The sequence below is a fragment of the Podarcis bocagei genome, assembly GCF_964188305.1.
Source record: "Podarcis bocagei genome assembly, chromosome: 7".
NCBI lineage: Eukaryota > Metazoa > Chordata > Lepidosauria > Squamata > Lacertidae > Podarcis > Podarcis bocagei.
In genome coordinates this window covers 27,298,209-27,304,702 of record NC_138132.1, presented here as the reverse complement: position 1 = coordinate 27,304,702, position 6,494 = coordinate 27,298,209, and positions in this window count along the sequence as shown.

The window sequence follows — 6,494 nt, the reverse complement described above, 5'->3', positions numbered from 1 at the left end:
TTGAAAGCCAATATGCATAGGATTGATGCAGTGTTAATCTGTGATCTTATGCTATTATGTTTCAACAACTATTTAAATTATTAAATTGTATTATAAGATCCCACTCTTATATTCTGTATTAATCAATCCAGAACAGATACTAGCCCTGTTGGAGTAGCTTTTTTTTGTTGATAAGCACGCATTACTCATTGAATCAAAGAGTTGGAAGGGACTAGTTGTCCAGAACAAATGGGCAAATAGGACACTGCTCCACCAACCTCAGCCTGCCCCCACCTTCCTGCCTTCTGACCTAAAAGTCAGAGGGTAGATCTGCCTGTTATTGGCTCTGGCTCCCCCTACTGTTAGCCTCCCTTCCTTCCACCCTACCAGTACATACCAAGGAACACCAGCTATCTCTTCCCTGCTGTAAAGCAAACTGAAGTGTTGGGCTTCATTAAGGATGGCTAAGTGGGCTCACATCATGCAAGTTGGAGTTAACTCTTTATTACCAAGAACATAATCTGCCTGGACCCGGTGGCCTATCAGGCTTAAATGAGCACAGCAACTTCTTCCCAGCAGGTCTTGCCTCTATGAAGCAGTTGCCGAGACTAGAGGTCCCTGCCTCCCTCCAGCCTCTATGTCCCCTTCTCCCCAGGGCTTTCCTGAAGCAATAAGAGATTGCGCCTGTCTTTGCTCTGTAACTGTATAATGCACACAGATACACCACAACACTGGGAGAGCTGTGTGGTGTGTGTGGCAGGTTTCTTCCTCATTGTTAGAAGTACTGGTAAGTCGTAGGAGTCACTGAGGCTGGTCTTTGCTCTTGACTTCCATGTGACCCTGAGGTGAAACTGCTTCTTCATTTGTCTCAGGTTAGGTGATACTGATCTTTCTCATGGCTGGGCCTGCTTAATTAACCAAGCCAGAAAAAGAGCTTTCAGATCTTTTGAGATGAAAGAAGCTTCAGAAAAGCAATCTAAATGAAAAAGAGAGTTGAAGGACTGTGTCCGCTAGATGGCGGGCTAGAACTATGGGCTTTGAGCCAGACCAAGTCACACTTTATAGTTACACTGAAATCAGTCGGACAAGTTAGGCATGGCCAACTTAAAATCTGGATCCAACCCTATGTATGTGGTTTAATGCACTTGCTAATTAGCTCACCAGTACCCAGATGTTTGTGTTATTGTGAGGTTTCATCAGTGTTTTGTGAATAGTCACTATAATTATTTTATATGCATTTACTTTCTGATGGTAAGAACTGTTCAAATATACCCACAATATAACTGGCTGTATCTAACTATATAAATTATTTATACGTCATATAAACATAGCTCTTTTCACATTATCTAGTTGAGTAGAAGCAATTAAGGACCAACATTTAGAACAGAAAATACAAATAGATCAGTTCTTATATATGTAATGTCCAAAGATAAGCTTTTGTATTCCATGTATGTACAAATGAATCAGTTTATTTAAACGTAATGTGCAAATAAAAGCTTTTTCTGTTCCACATATGTCTTAGCGAATACCAGTGGCAAACGTAACAACTTTTAAGAAGCAGTACTTGCAAAAGACGAACTTTTCCTTGTAATGTTCCACATCTGCCTTTGCAAAGTATGGTTGTTGTATGCAGCTGCTGTATGCAGGTATCAGACAAAGGATACGAAAGATCTTAACATGTGCCTTTGCAAAATGTTGTTTGCTGGTATCAGACGAAAGAACTTAAACGTGACAAGAATTCCCAGAATAATACCTTGTTTTGCCCTGCTGGACTTCGTCAGCCAAGCATACTCTAAATAATGCAGATAAAATTAATAATGTAGTTTTTTTACAAATTAGAAAATAAAACATATAACACACATATTGAACAATGAATCTACATACCATATTTTGTGTATCAGAGACATGACACAAACAATATTGAAAACAGAATCATGTATAACCACCCCAAAACCCAAATCATCATGGATGCACAATAAAAAACTTGTCTGGAGGTTGCCATTGGTTATTTAGTAGTAAGTAAACCTGTGGTATAGCATGAGTGCAAAACATGCTCTAGATCAGGCTTCCTCAACCTCAGCCCTTCAGATGTTTTGCGACTACAATTCCCATCATCCCTGACCGCTGGTCCTGCTAGTTAGGGATCATGGGAGTTGTAGGCCAAAAAATATCTGGAGGGCTGAGGTTGAGGAAGCCTGCTCTAGATACATTGGCTAATGCCCAGCTTGTGTTGTGTTGGATTGGACTTGAAAGCAGTCTTGGTTAAGTTCTCCTAGCATTCTGTCCCTGTCTGTGAGTCACTATTTTTCTGAATGGGAGTGACTCACACTCTCAAAATGTCTGGTGGAAAGGAACAAAATAGCACCTCCAGATTGTCACTATTTCCCAAGATGGTTTCATGCACATACCCAGAATGTTAGGTTTCTGCTGCTAAAGTATATTAAAGGACTCTGTTGCCCTAGCCGAACAAATCCACTTTTTTTAAAAAAAGGTAAGTTTTTTGCAGTTTGGAAAGTGTCAGAGAAATGGACTGAAAAGTGTGGGATGAATGAAAGGCTAATAAGCACTCCACAAGCAAACCAGGATAAATATTGCATTGCATATTCTATGCAGGGGCAGACAAACTTCAGGCTTGCAGGATCCACTTTGATTTTCCTAGAACATAGAGATCCACCAAGTGGAGCCAGGTAGGTGCAAAAAACATAAGCTTAAAATAAAAGAACCCTATGCCAAGGAATTTGAGAACTGCTTTGAGAACCTCAGGTGTGAGAAAGCTTTGGCCCTCCTGAAATTGCTGAACTACAACTCCCATCATCTCTGACCATAGCCTTTGCTTGCTGGGCCTCTGGGGGTTGTAGTTCATCAACATACAACCGAACTGAGTTCATAGTCCTTCCACACAAACATCCACTCCTGATTACCTGCACCCCATAACACTTCCTTCCTGCAGTATAATTCAAGGGAAGAGGGGGTCATCATCTTGTTGCCATTGTTAAACAATTGGGGATTTCAATCCATGCCAATCTACTACACATCAAGCAAAGAACTAGCAGTAGTTCCTGTTCCCCCTTCTGCCCACCCATTCTCTAGAACCAATCTGTTAATGGTGTGGTAAGTGGGTATGTTTGTCTGTATTCTGATCTCTCCAGCGTTGACAACCTACCGGAATGTCATTCTAGAATTGCTGATTGCAGGATCAGGTTGTGCACTTTGGCAAGAGCGAGCTGCAGACACATTTGCTGCCTGAGTGATGTCCTGCATCCCAGAGTGAAACGCAATGTTACTAGTCAGCAGACAGAGCTGTGCAGCCAACAGCGCATTAAGGCAGCAGCTGCTGACGTCAAGGCTGCTTATTGGGGGCTGAGCTCCCAGATGGATAAGGCTTGGATGAGGGGCCTGAATGCATCTTCAGTGCAGGATGGGCTGGCGGGCTGCTAATTTAAGCATCTGTTCTGCTCATTGTGGTTGATTGGAGTAAAATCCTGCTGTGTTCTTGAACTCAAGGTGCTGCAGCCAATTTCTGATGCACTAAAAAAAAAAAAAAATCAGTCAGAGTCAGAGCCAGTCAGAGCCAGCCCAAACATATACTGTATTGGAGAACTGCAAAATTCAAGTGGCATTCATCTTCCTTCCAGTGAATCCAGTGCACCATCTATTGGAAAGTTTTCCTGAGTGAATCCCAGTTAAATGAAAAGGAGCTACGCAAGAGTGATCATTCGTATGCTAGAGCTATATTTATAGGGAGGTTTATGCAGTGGAGCATTCAGAGATGGTATATCCACTTAGCTATTTGTGGATGTGTTTCACTACATATGATCTACATAAGTAAATCTCCTCCTGTGCCCAAGAGGAAATTAATCAGCAAAAGTAGGTTCCTCTTGCAGCTTGAATTAGCTGTCCTAGGTCACCTTGCCCAGAAACGCTCCATCGCTGGTCACCTTCCTTGCCTGGTGATAGAACTGGCCAGGAACATTTGTTACTGATGCAGAGGTATATTCAGAAGTGGCTGAAATGCCTGCAAAGCTGCAAAGGGCAGGCTGGTGGTGGTTACAATGGGCCCTGACTGTGCAATGCATCTGTCGTGACAGCAGATGGTTTGAAGAGTTGGGTCAATGCCAGAGCAGAGACCAAATAGAAGGCACCATCTCCACCCCTGCCAGAGTGCTAATCCAGATCAGGCTCCCAAGGCCTATTATTTACTCATAAAATTCATGTCTAGTTTTGTCCTTAGAACAATGGTTACTGTGACTGAGGTAATGTACACTCTATACCATTCAAACACATTCAAAAGCACATTTCCCCTCTTAAAGACTTCTGGGCACTGTAGTTTGCAGACCCTCCAAGTGTCCCTACTTTCCATGGGCAGTACTAGATTTACAGAAGCCATCCTGGTTTCTGATTTGATCCCAGAATGCCCTGCATTTTCTTAGGACATCCCTATTTTCATGAGATAAATGTTGGAGGGTATGGAGTTATCTGACCCCCAAGCCATCTGAAAGCAGCCCTGTATAGGGAAGTTTGTAAATGATTAATGTTTAAATATGTTTTTATATATGTTGGAAGCTGCCCAGAGTGGCTGGGGCAATCAAGTCAGATAGGTGGAGTATTAATAGTAAATATAATAATAATAATAATAATAATAATAATAATAATAATAATAATAATAATAATAATAAATGGAATAGGACACCCATATTTTCATCACAGAAATGTTGGAGGGTATGAGTATGCCCCTCACAATGCTGCCATTCCCAGCAGCCCCTTAACAAACTACAGTACCCAGAATCCTTTGGGGTAGAATGTGCTTCGAATGTGTTAAATGTATAGTGGCTTCTCAGCCTGAGTTATGAACCAGAGAACCGTGGTGAAGCTGAGGCCTACCTGTCTGGCCCTTGGCACTCTCCTTAGCCACACCCCACATCAGCTCTAATTTGCACCTTCTTCCAGTGTTTTTGCCCAGCTGGAATGTGCCCCTGAACTCTCCGATAATACCTTTTGCTTTCCTGGAGAATTGTTTGTGTGTGTGTGTGTAGCAAGAAGCCTGCTGCACAAAGTAACATTTATGTTCGTCGTTTTATCCATTTTTGCCTCTGGTTTCATCCCCTACTAGCAATTGGCCACCAAAAGGTTGATGAGAAGAGAATGCAGCCCTCAGTCTGAAAAAAGTTTCTCAGCCCTGATCAAAATCCTCCTGCAGTTGCAATATGCATTATGGGAATTAAATATTTACCTGCCTTACAAGGTTGTCAGGGATGGACACCTGGACAGAGGAATCTTACATCCCCTAATGCTGGAAGGTACCCAATCCTGTGGTAACTTTGGTGCTATGCCAGTATAGTTCCCCAGTATCAGTTTATCTTAGGGATCCACCAGTATGAGGGGACTTGAAATTATCAAGGCCCAAGCCATTTAGAGCTGGAACAATGCAATCCAAATCATGCCCACTCAGAAGTTAAAAGTTGCAGAACTGTATCATCTCTTCCTCTCCAACAATATCCACTTTTGTCTTCTTCCCTGTTGCCTCCAGCAAAATAAATGTTTATGTTAATTTATGTTTCAGATTATGTGCATGTCTGTTATTGTTTTCAGACATTATGTTTTGTACTTAATTGAAAACCTTGATATTTATATACAAAAAAAGAAATTAATGCCATTGAGTTCAGCAGGAAATTAAATGCAGTTAAGTATGGAGACAATTGCAGCCTAAAGGATAAAAAAAGCAACGATTTGAATTGGGCCTGGAAGCAAATTGACAGCCAGTGCAGCAGCTTCCAAGGTGGCAAAATATGAAGAAGCTGGTCCACACCTGTCTGCAGGCAAGTCAATGCAATCTTCGATAAGTGAAGCTTGCAAACTGTTTTTGTAGCTCTAAGTACCAATGATTTGATCTGGATAAGTAAAACAGAGGGGTGGGGCAGGGGATGCACCCAAAAAGAAAGCAATGTTTCTGAATGACTGCAGAGGATGGAAACTAATACATATGGGGTATGCTCAATTTACTACATACTCCGCATCCAGTTTGCTTCTGTTGCTGGTGTTTGAAGCCGCTTACATTTGATGTTGGGAGGCTGGTGATGCTGTGGGTTAAACCACAGAGCCTAGGACTTGCGGATCAGAAGGTCGGCAGTTCAAATCCCCGTGACGGGGTGAGCTCCCGTTGCTCGGTCCGTGCTCCTGCCAACCTAGCAGTTCAAAAGCATGTCAGAGTGCAAGTAAATAAATAGGTACCACTCTGGCGGGAAGGTAAACTGCGTTTCCGTGCGCTGCTCTGGTTCGCCAGAAGTGGCTTAGTCCTGCTGGCCACATGATCCGGAAGCTATACGCCGGCTCCCTCAGCCAATAAAGCAACCTCAGAGTCGGCCACGACTGGACCTAATGGTCAGGGGGCCCTTTACCTTTACATTTGATGTTAGCCACAATCCATATCAAGCTTATGGCTTCTTGAGAAATACTGTTGTTTGATGCATTTTTTTCTTCAAACCAGATTCAGCTTGACTAGAAGGATATTTAAGAAG